The 16,876-nt window shown below is 35.7% G+C and overlaps 2 long non-coding RNA genes across 2 annotated transcripts; both read right to left on the bottom strand.

Annotated features, from left to right (window-relative positions):
• Positions 1-2,237: 2,237 nt before the first annotated feature.
• Positions 2,238-3,660, bottom strand: LOC132051970 (uncharacterized). The gene is made up of 3 exons (XR_009413925.1): positions 2,645-3,660; positions 2,425-2,561; positions 2,238-2,323 (listed from the first exon to the last, which is right to left on the bottom strand). It is a non-coding gene; the product is annotated as an uncharacterized LOC132051970 (long non-coding RNA).
• Positions 3,661-6,741: 3,081 nt separating this feature from the next.
• Positions 6,742-10,825, bottom strand: LOC132051971 (uncharacterized). Its single transcript, XR_009413926.1, has 2 exons — positions 10,647-10,825; positions 6,742-7,061 (listed from the first exon to the last, which is right to left on the bottom strand). It is a non-coding gene; the product is annotated as an uncharacterized LOC132051971 (long non-coding RNA).
• Positions 10,826-16,876: the final 6,051 nt, after the last annotated feature.

Here is a 16,876-nt window from a genome sequence, read left to right as displayed (position 1 = left end):
GTGGAACTGAAGGATGAACACGTGGACAGCTTTTGCTTGTGCTTGAAGGTTCGATTTGCAGCCGCGGTCACGCTCCAAGAGATAAGTATCGATTTTATGTTTGATTAAAATCTTTGATTATGTGTTGTTTATATTACATGCAAGTTCAATCCTGGCTATTTTCTTCCGCTGCGTATGCCTGTATTCCATTAGTCAAGACTTTGGTGGGTATGCCAAAAGGGGACGAGATGAGGCAGAGGGCGGTGAAGTTGAGTAATAAGATCAAGAACTCTATTAGCCATGGAGGACTCGCAAGCAAGGAGATGGAATCTTTTATCTGGAACATTACTAATAACTAAATTCCATTCCGAATCTCAAAATGTATGTAGTATTTGGCTTTGTTAAAATTATCATATTCAATGATGTTAACTTTAGTGTTTCCTTTGGGATAAGATCTTTGTTTAAATCTTCAGATTTTTGTATGCAATTTGAGGCTTTGGTAACCTTTGAGGTAATGGATATCTTTCCACTGGCTCTTTTAGAACTGTTAAAATTTAAATGCTGACTTTCTAACTACTTTAGTTGTGACAATAATACTTTTCATGAAAGATATAATACCAAGAATTATGTTAGCATATAATTAGCTGGATATCATAGAACTGTTGAAATTGAAATGGAGAATCAAAATTAGGATAAAAAATTAGTATAAAGCTATTGGAAGGTGATATTTTCAGCCTGTTTGTGTCTTCTTTCATCACCAGATTCTCTTGGTCTACTCACTGCTTTTCTTCTATTTTATTTTAATCTTCTTCCCTTCTGAATACACAACTTAAATGAAAAGAATAAATGTCACATTGAGGAAGGGTTATGGGGTGTAATATAAAATATGTGTTTAATTTAAATTAGATCATTTTTATTTAGTAATTTAACATTGACTTTCCTAAAGGACTTTGAAAAAAGTTCTGCGAGAAGGGCAGATTTAACATTTTGTTATTTTATCATAGGATTATTATCCCACACAGAATATTCTACCAAATGTGGGATAAATAATCCACAGTTTATCCCAGAATTATAAACTCACATCCTTCTAACCAAATGATAACAAACAAGTTATACCGAGATTATAATATCGAAATTAGATAATAACAGCATTATTTAATGAATATACTATTTTAGGAGTATAATACTCAGAAGCAACTCCATCGTCAAAGTTGTTCTCAATAGTTAAAGAAAAGGTCAAAAACATTAAGGAACGGATAATTGAGAGATGGAAATAGAGAATACATGCATAGAAATACAGAATTCTTCTGTCAGATTAGGAGAATCTATGGAAAAGCAAAAGTCTATAGATTCCTTTCTTGGATATATTATTGCTACCTCCTTCTGGTTTGGTATTGTTAGGAATATTTTCTCCTGTTAAATTCCAAAAGCAACGACAATTGTGCCTCTGACCGCTTCTTTATTCTTTCAAATTTCAAATAAAATTATTTTTTGAAATAAACTAAAGAACACTAATTGTAGAGATGATTAAACTAAGATAATCCGGACCAATCATTTCTTGCTTACTTTTGTTTTGGGTGGACAACTAGTTAAAGGGGAATATCAAAGATTTTAAATTCAAAATTCTTATATCTAATTCTTTACAACCAACGTTCAATAAGAACTAAATGAAGATTTCTTTCAAGATGTTTTACATATTGTACGTGATATCAAATAAAAGGTAATATCATGCTATAAAAATGTAGATGAGCAATGATTGGCGGCAACAACAACAACAACAAGAAGCCCAGTATAATCCCACCATGTGGGGTCTGGGGAGGGTAGAGTGTACGCAGACCTAACCCCCACCTTGAAAGGTAGGGCGGCTGTTTCCAAAGACCCTCGGCTCAAGAGAGGAAAAGAGAGGAAAACAAGGAAAACAAGACAAAAGGTCAGATAGGGCCAAGCATACCGAAAACAATATGAAAACAAGGAATAACAAAAGCGAGAAAGTCATGGAAGAACGGTCTGGAAAGAAAGGAGCATTAACTACTATAGATAAATAAGATAAACAAAGTACACGGCCCAACAAATATAAGCAGCAGTCAAATGCAGAAATCAAATGGCAATAAACAAATGAGCAAAACTGCAACTCCTATGGTGAAAGGATAAGCCACCTAGCCTTCTATCCTAATCTGAGTCCTTCACAGCCTCCTATCTAAGGTCATGTCCTCGGTGAGCTGAAACTGTACCATAGGCAAATAATGGCTAATCAGACTTACCCTGTCCAATGTAGGATGATATCAGCATAGACTTTGGACCCGTCTTGATAATTGACTGTACCATCTATACCAACAGATTCAATCTGCATTATATAGCCAGTATAAGTTATTTCTAATAACACGAAGATTCAGCATAAAGAATCGACAATCCCCACAGCATTACTCAAGTTACTAATAACTTTACCATAGAGTGCAGCCAAAGATTTTTATATCCATGCAGCTTTGTGGGAGTCCCACTTAGAGCTGATCTAGAAGAAATATGGACCGCTTTAGCAACTGCAGCAATTTCTCTGGAGATATCAGTAGCACTTGTGGCACCCCCTATGACAACAATGACCTGCAAACCATTCATTATATCCTCTGAATCCAATGCCAATAAAGGGAACAATGCACATGACACATACTTGATCTCGAAAAGGCTCAGGAACCCGGTAATTGTGGCTGTGGATATGCTTTCCTGGCCATACTTCGATTCCTAAAAAGGCAGAGGCCTTTGGTTAGAAACTTTTAATACTGCATTTTGAAATAGACAAACCTGAGTAAGGATATATTACAATCTGCAGTCGAAAAGTATACACGCAATGCTGATGCTCAAAAAGATCAACTTTGATTGTTCACCAGCAGTTAAAGACTTGTAGGTTGTTGATGAAGTTGGCAAAATTACCATAGTTCAAACCTTAGCAGAAATAAAAAGTTAGGCGATTTCTTCCCATCAACCTAAACCTTGGTGGGTAGAGTTACCCGAGACATGATGAGAGGATGCAAGTGCCCGGTGAAATAGTTGATATGCGCGCTAGCTGTTATTAAGAAAAAAGTAAAACGAAAGACATCCAAACTGATGGACCTTTAGAACATTTTAATATTAAATGATATTGCATTAAAGTGCATTATGCCATTGCCACACGTTCTGTGTTGCTGCATTCACATTTTAATCCTATTTATTTGTGGCCATTAAGAGGCAGTGAATGGTCTCTTTGAACTCTCACGTTCTGGTGGCATAATGAGGCCATAAGTTTCTTTGTAACTCATTTCTCCATTATCACATTAACTTACCCACATTCTTCTTGTAACTCATGTAACCCCTAAGAAATAATTCTCTCATTATTTACTCACATTATTATCCCGTTTCTCTTCCTATTCACTCCAAGGATGAATTTCTAAACTATTAATAGAAGTCTTCCGTAGCTTTTGGTGGGTAGAGAAAAATATAGAGTGCATGAAAACTGAGTTATAAAAAAAAGAGTTTTATTTAATTGAAGGAAGGTGTTTTTTTGGTGGAGCTTTAGACTCAACATCTTGTCTAGAGTTTGTTGAGTTATACGATGTGGTCGGGCTGTTGTATCACAAGTCAGGAAGACTACTGCTGGACTGGTAAAGATTTGTTGCAGTGGGCTTGAATCTCCTTAAAGAGAGCGAGATAACTGCGCCGTAGCCTAAAGATACTTTATTTTCTTATTATTTTTCAGTTGTAATTGTATTTTCACCAATAATTTTAAGGAGATTTAATGGCCACAATTGAAAAATCCGCGAATGTCAAAGTGGGAGATCTTAACAAGCCATTTCGGTTCAACGGTACTCATTTCAAGAGATGAAAGGGTAAAGTACTTTTCTACTTAAGTCTTTTCAATGTTTCTTATGTGTTAACTGAGAATTCAAATAAAGTAGATAACTCTTCCATGCATGATGAAGAACTTATTTCTCTTCAAGAAAAAGTTGAAAAGTACGATGAAGATTCATATAAGTGTCGGTATTATATTCTTAATTGTCTATCAGATAATTTTTATGATTATTATGATAGAACTTACTCTACTGCAAAGAAAATTTGAAAAGCATTGCAGAGTAAATATGATACCGTGGAGGTTGGAGCGAAAAAATATGCTGCTAATAGATTTTTCGTTTTCAAATGGTGGACAACAAATCAGTGGTGGACCAAGTTGAAGACTTTATAATGATCATTTGAGAGCTCAGGTCCGAGGAGATCAAAATTGGAGATAACCTTATTGTTTGTGGCATAATAGATAAACTTCCACTTTCATGGAAGGAATTTCAAAAAACTATATGCCACAAACAAAAACTTCAATTGAGACGTTGATTATGCAAATCCGCATGGAAGAAGAGGCAAGGGGCCAAGATGCACTTTTGCAAACAGAAGAGAGCACCTTACAACCCGTCACAAATAAGGTAAATTTAATTACTTCAAATAATGCTGCTCCTAATGCTCACAAAAATAATTCTTTGAAGCCTAAGAAGAAAATGTTCAAGAAAAATAATGGTAGACCTCTCAAGAAAAATAATGGTGGTAATAACTAGGGGTGGCAATTTTGGCCCAAGCCCAATTGACCCGCCCAGATTTTCATGGGTTTAGCCATGACATACAATTATGATGGGCTAAGTTTGAGCTAGCCCAACTTAACCCATTTATCTGAGGTAGCCCAAATCGGCCCATTACTTTAGCCCAAATTGACCCATTCATTATTGGGAAAATGACATAAACTACCTACTTAAGACTCTTTATTACAAAACATAACGATATTTTTTCTTATTTACAAAACATAACACTACAAAATATAAGAATCTTCATTTTTCATTTTTTTGAATTTTTTTTAAAAAATATTATTTTAAAAATTTTTAAAAATTAATTTTTTATGTTTTATTTTTTTTAAAAATAATTATTTTTTTTTGCTCAATGCTTTAAAAAATCAGTCAAAATTTTGTGTATGAAAAATTGAGGATGCATTGTGTCAAAATTTGAGTATAGCTTGAAAAAATAAATTTATAGTTTGTTTTTAAAAAATATTGAAATTTGATTTGTTTAAAAGTTATGAATATTGTAAAGAATTGAGTCAACATGGGCGGGTTGGGGTACGGCCCATTATTTAGCCCATCTTGACCCAGCTCATTCTGGCTCAAATACTCTTTGGGCAGGGTTGGGCATTAGCCCGTCTATCTATTCAGCCCATCTTGATTAGCCCAACTTCAGCCCAAAATGACCCATTTGCCACCCCTAGTAATGACTAAGCACAAAATCAACAAGTACAAAATGGAGGACCATGCTTTGTCTGTGGCAAGAGTGGGCATATTGCTTGATTTTGAAAGTTTCGGAAACGTGGTCCTACACCTCAGGCGAACGTTACCGAAGAGCCACTTGTGGCGGTGATAACAGACATAAATATGGTTGAAAATGTTGATGGTTGGTGGGCTAATTCTGGTGCAAACCATCACGTCTACTATGATAAAGATTGGTTCAAAGTGTATACTCCTTTTGAGGAGCCCAAAACCATCATGCTTGGTGATTCTTACACCACTCAAGTGCTTGGAAAGGGAGATGTCGAGTTGAGCTTCACTTCTGGAAGGGTATTGACTTTAAAAGATGTACTTTTTTACTCCTTCCATGAGAAAAAATTTGATGTCTAGTGTTACGGTTCGCTTTTTACGCGGTGTTAAGGCATAAAAGGCTACTACGAAATCGTTGGTACTCTTTCAGACTTTGTTTCGAAAAAGAGTCGCCACCTAATTTTAAGGAAATTAGGAAAATCAGTTTTGAAGGGTTTATTCAAATATCATGAAAAAAATTTCGTAATCCAGAGTTCTAGATAAGGGTTTTGATGATCCCCTGGGGAAGGTATTAGGCACCCCAATATTAAGGATCCGTACTATATGGTTGACCTTCGAATTTCAGTGTATGAGTATTTGCTTAAACTGTTTATTTTATGTTTATTTTCACGTAAAAAGAACTGTCATGCATATCATATATTTTGAAAGAATATATCCCCTTTATTTATAGGGGTATCGTAGTTTCGGATTTATATCATCCGGGAATAAGTAGTTTCCTTTTATATATGAGGAATAAGTATAAGTTTGAAAAAAATGTAAAGGAAATGTTATTTGTGAGTTGTTTATGTTATACTCATACACCGGAGCTCGGGTTGACTCGTATTGTACGTTTCAGTCTTATCCAGAACTTTATATTACGCGTAGGTTCTTAAGATGTTTATAAAGGGCATTTTATATGTTAAAAGAAATAAAGGGCATTTTATATGTTAAAAGAAATATATCCCATCTGTAAATGCTCGTCTTTTTGGGCCTGTTCTCGGCCAAAATTGTACAAGATTTTGAAGATCTTTCGCTATCCTTAATTTTCAGGAAAGGAGTTATATTTTTGTTAAAAATCTAGTCTGTTATTTAAGAGTCAAGTATAGAACTGATCCAATTTATCCATAATTTTATAGCAATTGACGAAAACTATTTAGGCCCAAACTGTTTGTGTTGAGCTTCCTTTTATATGACTAAAACCGAGTGAATTTTGTAAAAAAAAAAACTAAAAAAAAAAAAGTTTGTAATAAGAGTCATTTGAGTTTGACAACCAGTTTTGGAAACACCTTTGTTTTGTCAAAAATGTTGCTAACTTTTGAGTTAGAAAAACGGTATCAATTTACACTTGAAATAGTTTTAGGAATCCCTTTTTATACTTAGTTTTGAAAACGTTATGTTTGCCCGTGGGTTTTAAAAAAAATCGCTCGGGGACCTAAAGTCATCTAAACGGCATATGAACCGTTGTCCTAAGACAGCTAATTCCAACCATAAAATATTTCCACTATAATATGAGTTTGATACAAGTTACAAATACATCAAAATTGAAATGAAAAGCAAATATAACAATGTAAATGGAGCCAAAGTTAGACTAGGGGAGTACCAAGCCCCTCAGTTAGCCATTTTCACCCATGGCTGGGCCTTCTGCGCGCCTCGCTATTTTCTTTATCTTCGCGGACTTGATTTTGAATGAATTTCCTATTGGGCCTTAGGCCCAATAGGTGGGCTTGACTGGACCCGATTGGTCATGAGAGTAAAAAGGGGAGAAAAAAAAAAAGGGAACCTGTTAGTTTATAAACACTGAACCTATCAAACACATATTCATAAACATACACATATTTAACGATTATATGTGCCTTATACTTACCCCTTTTGCTTCTAAAATAGTGTTCATTTTAATTCGAGATTCGGAATGATATGAGGACTGGGTCCTAACCCTGTGTCCCCGATGTCACACAAGTTTCAAGGGGCTTCTATGAACCCCAGGCATGGCTAACACCGGGAGGATTAGGAAAACCCCGAACTACCACACCTTGTCTTGGATTAATGAGGCTAATAAAGAAACTAAGAGAGTATGTGGCACTGGCAGTGCATTTTATCATCAGCACTCATTGCAAGTCATAATATTCTACAACTGAGAATGATAAATTGTGCAGCACACAACAATCAGCAAGTTCCATTATCAATCAGGGAATGGCATGTTCATATTAACACACAGGAGGTAAGTAAATGAGTCGGGCAGTTCAAACAAGTAGTAGCAGAATGGAAACAATCACTTTCAGTATGAAGCACAACCTAGGCGGTAATTTGAATGTGATAGAAAGTTGAGGCAATGTGAACTATGATGCATAAAAGGCTATAAGCTAAGCATGGATGACAAGATGAAATACAGGCCAGTTACAAATTGTGGAAGCAACACAAGCAACATTAAAAATAAAAAAAACAAAAAAAAAAAACAAGTCACTCGGGCTAAGAATTGAGACATGGCATACAGATGGCGACAGGGCAAGAACTATCAGACTAAGTAATGCGATAATTCAGTTGGCATGGAAAGATTATCAAAGGAGCAGGAGTGATTTTACAGGTTTTAGAGAATTCACACTTCAAGCTTACAGTGAGAAAAAATAATCATTCAAATCTAACCTTAGGAGGCATCATTTCAAAGAGATAGGCAAAGGCAAAGTCAAGGTAATAATCCAAGGACTCAATAGGCTGTGTGTGTATGTGTGATCAAGTTCAGTGAGAAGATACTAGCAAAAGCATTCAATTCTGTTCACATGAGTTCAGAGAGCACATTTTAAGAGACAAGCTATGGTTCAAAGAAGGAAGAGGGGAGGGCGTACGATTTGTTACCAAATAAAGGAAGACAACATCTCATGCTAACTCTATTTCTGTTTAGGCAGACTACACAGGCTTAAGAAAAGGGGCAAGGATAGGCATGTGATAGGTGCAGTAAAAGTGATGCAAACAAACAAGGAAGGCAAATGACAAATACCAAAACTATGTCATGACTCTTGAATCGAAATCCACACAATATGCCATCATGAGACAGTGATCAGCTATATGAGAACTAAATGAGAGCAGTAGTCAAGTATGCAAGCAGTATATAAAGGTCATGAATCACTCCAGTGAGGTGGGGGGAGGGGGGGCGGAGCACAGAAGGCATAGATGATCAACATGGTTCAAGTCAACAACTAGCATGTTAGGTAAGGCAAGGTAAGACAAATGCCCTGATGCAAGGCCCCAGCAATGGTTGATGGAAATATTCTTGATGTTGGACACTTAAGTAAACATTATATGCATACAACATAGGTAAATCACCCTTACAAAGACTTGAAACTCTCAGAGAAGGACAAACATGATAAGAAGAGGACACACAGCACATAAGACAATCATAGATCTTCCTTTAATGGCAAAATCAAGTAGAAGAAAGTGCAACAGTATAGCATTTTAGTGAAAGCAAGCATAAAGCGATCAGTTTAACATGAACAGGTGATGATTTAGATAGTGATGAAGCAAACAGGAGCGAAACGAGACCTGCAGGATTCGGTTTCGGGAAGACCGCAAAGTAAACAAACTAAGGTACAATGTTTCCTGATTTCTAAAGCAAACATGACTTCATGCATGAACACAGAGGAGGCATAATAGGAACCCTTTCATGGGACACAGAACTGGATTTAGGTGATACTTAATAATAGGAGGAAAAAACAATCAAGGCAAAAGACCAGCTAAATGGCACAAAACCAACATCCATTTTACTTGAGTAGGAGCCATGTTAGCTTAGGACAAAAAACCTAAGGTATCAAGCTTATTTTAAGCATGCAGGCTGGCAAATCAAGATATCATGTTTAAGCAAATGAATATAAGAAGCAACACAGAGCATGGTCCAGATTCCAAGTCAAACCACCAAACATTTTCAAAGCATGAAGACTAGGCAAGTTGTCTAAACATATAAGAATGCAGAAGAAGCAGCAGCTTGGGAGATCACTAAGTGACACAGGGTTGTATACTCATAGAAATGCACCATGACAGCCTTAGTACACCTTATAATATAGACCAAGGACCTTACAAGAGGCTAAATAAACAATATGGCATATGTAATGAGAGTAAGTCATCCAAACAGGCCATAACCCCTCAATAATAGACTAGCATAGGAAGCAAGGTGATCAGAATTTTAGAGGAGAAGACTCATACAATCTTTAAGAGCCAGAACCAATTAGAGGCAAACCATCCTTTACATTTTTAGAGTTGTTTCAAGCCAATGATCCCTCTATTACCAAAATAAGTAGAATTCACACTGTACAAAAAAAAAAAAAAAAAAAAAACACAAAGAGGATATGTCAAAGCAAGACTAAATCATTTAGCATTTAGATTCACACAACAATTTTAGCCCAGCATGCCTCATTTAAACTCCAGAATTAAGACACAAATAGCACAAGATAGCATAGAATAGGACATTGTGAACAAAATGACTTGAACCATCAAAGAGCCAAACTGGAACTACCTTATAACATGATTAAACCTATCAACTTACTTTACTCATAAACAATCAATACAACCAGCTAATCCATTTGACATTAAACCAACATTTTGAATATTCTAAAGAGGATCTAATATCCTTCTTCACAACCTTCAATTTCAAAACCAAAACACAATAACATTAACCAATACCATTTACACTAATCTAACAATCCCAAACATCAATCAATCAACAATTAATATCATAGCAACCAAAACTAAAGCTAAAATACAGACTAACACTAAGACTAACTAAAAACATTGAATAAACAAAATATTAACAGAAATTAAAGGGAAAAAGCAATAAACAAAATAAGAATTACCTTTTATAGGCACAGCTGAATCAAGAATGGACTTGAGGAGCTTCTTCCCTCTTCCAAAACTTAGCCACCAACACCAAAGCAGCGTAAAAAAAGCAAAAACAAACTTTTGACTCAGAGGAGATTTGAAAACCTCAAAAATACTAAAAATTTATACTCAAAGAGCTCTTAAACTTGAATATTTTCAAGTGTAAAGCTCTCATTTTTGGATTTTCACACTTTTAAGCTTGTTTCCGCTTGTCCCCTTTTTTAGAAAAACTGAATATGGGGTTCTATTTATAGAACCCTAGAAACCACACTTAATCCCTCACCACCGATGTGGTACAACATAGTTATAACTAGTTTTACACTCAGATCTATCAATAAAGGGCTAAGATTCTTGATAGGGCTAAGATTCAAAGATAGAAACAATCAACGGCTGCAACTACTCCTAAAAGATGTAAAAATGAATAATAATAAAAGAAAACAAGGATTGTACCTTTAAGGGTTCGTTTGGATGCGAATTTGTGATAAAAATCGTGAAAAGGACGAAGCAATAAATGCTCCGTCCTCTTTCACTGTCACAACCACGCCTCATACACGCCATTTATCACCAAAAATGGTGTAGCAGTGGCAGGGGGTAGGGGAAGACAGAGAGGCAGCTAGGGTTTACCCCTAGCCCCTTTGGAACTTTGCAAATGAAGTCCCTTCGTTCCTTTGTTTATTCAGGAGGGAGTATTATAACGGACGTAGGTCGGGTCAGCCCTAAATGGGCTGGACCTAACTCTTATTTTTTTTTTTAATTCAAAAACGTTTTGTATATTATAAGTGTATATGTGCGTATATCAAATGTATATATATCCGTGGGGCAAAATAGGAATTTTAGTAAAATAGGTCGTTATTTAAAGTACGTAGTAGTAACAAGAAATAATTAAAACGAGGTCAAACATAGACGTAATTAAATTAACAAGCTGTTTTGAAACTCATTTTGCAGAAATAGCCTTAAGTTGACCCTTAATTGAATGAGGGTTGCAATTATGACCAACCTTTGTAATCAATTGCAGAAATATCCTTGCAATTAACCATATGCAAATATAGGCTTATTTTGATAATTAATTTAACCAATTAAAGCTATTTTGCATTACTGTCCTTAGTTAATTTGCCCATGGCTTGGACATTTCAATTAAGGCCATTTACAATTCAGCATTTGCAAAATTGACCCCAGCTATATTGAACCATGAATCAACTAATTATGAGGTGGTCATTTATGTAAGAATAACAATAATTAAATTAAAATCACAATTTTAAAACAACTTCGCCAAAATTGGCACAAATATACACACATAGTAATAATTTAGAGCTTGAGGGGTAAAATTGCATATTCTCTTAATTATTCAAATTCTTTGATATAAAAATAAAATAAATCGCTTTCTATCTAATTTTCTTTGATTTTGCTGGATTAAATGAACAATTGTTTAAAATTGTCCTATTGCTGGCAAATTATAAAAATGCTGTAAAGATGCCGATAATATTCTGAATAATTAATAGATCCTTGAAGGTTCCCCTATTAATTTACAGAAGTAAAATATTAACTTGAATAACTGTTTAAAATTATTCAGAATTTTTTGTGAGCGTGCAAAATTATCTTATTTTTTATCCAAGGACCCTGAGTAAATAAAATAAATTACGGGAGGTCAAAAATCAAGTGTCAACATCTAGTTTTCTTCTTAATAAGGCAGGCTTCAAACAGATTATTGAGTCTGAGCAATATGCAATAGCGAAAAAGAGTATTTTTGTGGGAAAGGGGTATGCTAGTGATGGGTTGTTCAACTTGAATGTTGAGATGAATAAAGTTTCAAATTCTGTTTACATGCTTTCTTCTACTAATTTTTGGCAATCTTCGTTTGTGTCATATTAATAATCGTTATGTGGGAATCATGATTAGTTTAGGATTAATCCCAATGATTAAAAGGATTTTGAAAAATGTGAGGCTTGTAGTAAAGCCAAAATCACAAAAAGGCCTCATTTTCAAGTTGAAAGAAAAACTGAATTGTTAGAGTTAATTCACACTGATATTTGTGAACTTGGAGGAAATAGATATTTTATCACTTTTATTGATGACTTTTGTAAGTATACATATGTTTTCTTGATTAAAAATAAAAGTAATTCTTTTGAAAATTTTAAAATTTATCTCCATGAAGTTGAAAATCAGTTTGGTAGAAAAATAAAAATAATTAGAAGTGATAGAGGCCGTAAATATGAGTCTAATGAGTTTAATTCTTTTGTTAGATCATTAAGAATAATTCATGAAACTACTCCATCTTATTTTCCTGCGTCTAATGGTGTAGAGGAGAGAAAAAATAGAACTTTGGTTGAATTAACAAATGCCATGCTTATTGAGTCAAGTGCACTTCTAAATTTTTGAGGTGAAGCTATTTTGACCTCTTGTTATGTATTGAATCGTGTGCCTCATAAAAAGACAAAATTAACATAGTTTGAATTGTGGAAAGGTGTTACACCTCGGAAAATTTTTCATTGATGCACAGTGAGTGGGCTAATGAAGAGCATGAAGTATATGATGTTTCGATGAGTAAGTAATGACTTCTAATGATCTTAAGTAAGATTTTTAAAGGCATCCGATGTTAGACGAGAAAGTTGCCAAGAGAAGGCAATGTATACGATAAGTATCGGAAAAGGATTTATGAGTAGCAAGTTGATGACAACCTAATGATGTTTGGGGAAGAGTTATAACGCCCCTTAGATTGTTAATGAAGTGATAAACAAGTGCTAAGAAGGTTCCATAAGGATTGGAGATCAAACAAGACGACGGGAACAACTTCGGTGGAACTGTGAGTTCCACGACCATGTTCCACGGACAGCACCATGATCCACGGACCGTGGATGGGTCCGTGGAACTGCCAGCAGAGATGGTGGATGGCTGGTCGTGAACCACCACCAGTTCCACGGACGGCACTGTGTTCCACGGACCGTGGAACAGTCCGTGGAAGTCCCGACGGGCTGAACTTAGTTCAATTATATAATGATGTTCCCACTTCATTTATTTCATTCCACACATTTCTTCATCTCTCTCAAGACCTCTAGAACCTTCCATATATTTCATCCATAAGAAAAACCAAGGAAATCAAGAATCAACAATAAGAATTGAAGTGAATCAAGAGTGTGAAACCCATTAAAGTCATCCAAACCAAGAAAACCCCAAGAAAGGTGAAGTAGGGTTGTGGTGCAAGAGGTGTATTACCATTCAAGGCTTATTCCTCCATCATCTAAGGTGAGTTTCATGATCTTCCCATGTTGTTTGAAGTATTGATAGGTTGAAACACTTGGATTGTAAAGGAGTATAGGAAATGGGTCATAAATGTATGAATAGTATCCTTGTTGAGTAGTAGTGGGAATGAATCATGAAAATGGATATGTTGAGATTATAAATACGTTATAAATGACATTTAGAACATGGAGTAAGTATTGTATGTGAAAGAACACGATAGTGAACTTTGGTCATGAATATGGAAAATTTGGAGTGAAATTACCAAATGTAGATAATGCAAATAAATGATGATTGTTGTTTGTGATATTGTGATAGTTGTTATTAACGTTTGGGAGTTGATATGGAATATGGAGGAAGTTGTATAAACAAAGGAAACGCTGCCCAATTTTCTCTAGCTTTAGTAAGCACGTCTTTATAATTGTCTAGCTAATGTAGATACGAATTCCCTTGAAGGTATAAACGAGTGCATTAAAGGAGAACGAGCAAGCAATATAGTATCTAAACGACAAAGGTATGTAAGGCTAGTCCTTTCTTTCTAAGGCATGACTCTATGGTATGAATCCTCCTATCTTTCTATGACCTCTCTATATATATGTATGTATCGGAAATGATGAGTCTACGTTATAAAGAGCTCTCATGAGATGAAGTTAAGAGGTATGTTGTGAATATGATGATGAGCCCAAGTCTAGAGATCCTAAAACTTATGACACAAGATTTCTACAAGCTAATGACCTTCATACGATCCTTTGCCATTATTCATTGTTGCTAGGCCTATTTTATGATGTTCGTCTCTTTCCTTTCAAGGCATGATTTTCCTCCTCCTCCATGAATCTCCTAAATTTCGAAGGACTAAGAGTCTACGTTTATGAATAGCCATACAAGAGAAATAAGAGATGTTATGAGCACAATAGTAATGACGATGAGTCCATGACTATAAGGAGCTACACATGTATAAGATAAAGAAGAGAGATAAGGCACAAGTATGATAACTGATAATGATGAGTTAAAGTCTAAAGAAGCTATAGTTCATGATATGAAGTTCCTATAAAGCTAATGGAGCTATCCGTAGTTCATTGATGTTGATTATTGTGTACACTCACCTTATATGCTAATTCCTTCAAGGTGAGGCAGAATGTTCATGAATGCTCCATAATGAAATCGGGGGTCCACGACCTTATGTCACGCCGATAAAGTATGATTGTCTGTGAGTCTCCATGCATGTATCATGATGAGTTATGATAAGTATATTATGATAAGTATATTATGATGAGCATATTATGATGAGCATATGATGATATTACACCGCGCCTATATGGCCGGGCAGTCACCGCCAAGGCGGGCAGCTATACACCATGGCCAAATGGCATGGGCAGCACCACTAGTGGGTGGCATGAGATGGTACCCCGGACGCGGGAGGCCTGGACGCGGGCTAATGTTATTGATTATCACACCGTACCTATATGGTCGGGCTTGGGGCAAATTACATTTATGCATATATGATATGATGATGAGTATGAAAGTAAGCCAGCTTGCATTATTTCTTTTATGATTCAGTCAGTTACAGATGGCTCCTCATTTGATGCTCCCTTATTTCATTGATGTCTTATTATTGTTTATGCCTTACATACTCAGTACAATATTCGTACTGACGTCCTTTTCCTTGGACGCTGTGCTCATGCCCACAGGTAGACAGGGAGACGGTGCAGATTCCTAGGAGCTATCAGCAGATCTACAGGAGCCCTCCCTTATTCCGGAGGTGCTATTTTGAGATAGTATTTTGTGTACATATATTTTGGGCACGACGGGGTCCTGTCCCGTCCATATGTCTAGTACTCTAGTAGAGGCTCGTAGATACGCAGTGTAGGTAGTATGGTCCCATAGCCTTCATGTATATGCATGTATATATATTATTTTGATAGCCGAAGGGCTTATGTTTATAAAAGTAAATATGTTTCAAATGTTAATAGTTTTCTATGATTATGAATGATGAGAAATATGAATGAAGGCAAAATGAGTAACAGGATGAGTGGTGTTCGGGAGTTAGTCCCGGATACCCGTCATGACCCGTAGTCGGGTCGTGACAAAAGGTCACAAGCGAAATTTGGGATATTTAAGAGTTTGGGGTTGTTTAGCCTATGTAAGGTTAATGAATCCCAAAATTTCTAACTTAGTAAAAAAGTTACTATTTGTGCTTTTCTTGGTTATGCTTCAAATAGTACAACCTATAGATGTTTTAGTCTTGAAGATAATATAAGTAATAGAATCAGGTGATGCTAATTTTCATGAAAATGAATTTTCATTTGATTCTAAAAATAGTGGGGGATAGGACTAACGAAAATATTTTGTCACTACCTAATTCTTCTACTTCTATTTTGAAAAATAAAGAAAAAGATGATTTTGAGTTAAGAAGAAGTAAAAGAGATAGAGTATAAAAAGATTTTGTCCTGATTTTTATGTTTTTAATGTTGGAGATGACCCTCTCATTTTACAAGAAGCTTTATCTTCACATGATACTATTTTTTGAAAAGAGGCTGTAAATGATGAAATGGAATCACTTATTTCCGATAAAACTTGGAAGTTAGTTGATTTACCACCGGGTTGTAAAACAATTGGTGCAACTGGGTCCTAAGGAAAAAGTTGAAACCGGATGGTTCTGGGTCCCTATCGGGCTTTTTCGTGGCCTCAAAAGGATAGTCATGAAAACCCATTACTTCCCTAGGAAGGTTTGTCCGAAGTGATGAATAAAGACTTGAATGAACAATTCTTCGATTCGGGTTGACTCCAATTGGATTGGACTCTGTAGCTGGAGTGTACATCCATGTGCCTCCTAGTTGATTTTCGCGCTCGAATACAGTGGCGGAGTCAGGATTTTATTAATGGGGTTCAAAAATATAAACAAGTAAACGCACGAAGAAGTCAAGGGATTCAACATTTACTATATATACATAAAAAATAATTCTAACTTAATATATACAGTGTAATTTTTCGCCGAAGGGGTTTCGGAGAGAACCCCCTTGGCTCAACCTAGCTCCGCCCCTGCTCGAATACAATTACGTTGTGACCTTCACGTTGGAGTTCTCGGTCTGTAACTAGGCCCGCAGCACCAGCCCCAATAACAGCAACGTTCTTGGATGTATTTTGAGGCATTGAAAAGAATCTGAAGTTTGATGCAAGCTATTCGAAGTTAGCAAGTCATGGAGAAAGCTAAGGAACAAATGAAAGAGTTATTACTGAACAGACTTGTTCTTACAAGAACTCAATATCGAAGAGAAATGATTTACAGAGTAAATTCATGTCCTAGAAATAGTAAAGGAAAATGAGAGGAAAAGTTAGTTACTACAAAGTATAAACTATTTGTGGCGGGAAATATCTGATCTCGTGGCTCGCTCAGTTGCCACATTTTCTTCATTACCAACTTCTAGTTTGGAACTTAAACTAAGGGG

This window comes from Lycium ferocissimum, chromosome 4 (assembly GCF_029784015.1).
Source record: "Lycium ferocissimum isolate CSIRO_LF1 chromosome 4, AGI_CSIRO_Lferr_CH_V1, whole genome shotgun sequence".
In the NCBI taxonomy this organism is placed as follows: Eukaryota; Viridiplantae; Streptophyta; class Magnoliopsida; order Solanales; family Solanaceae; genus Lycium; species Lycium ferocissimum.
This window is presented reverse-complemented; position numbering and strand designations above follow the sequence as displayed.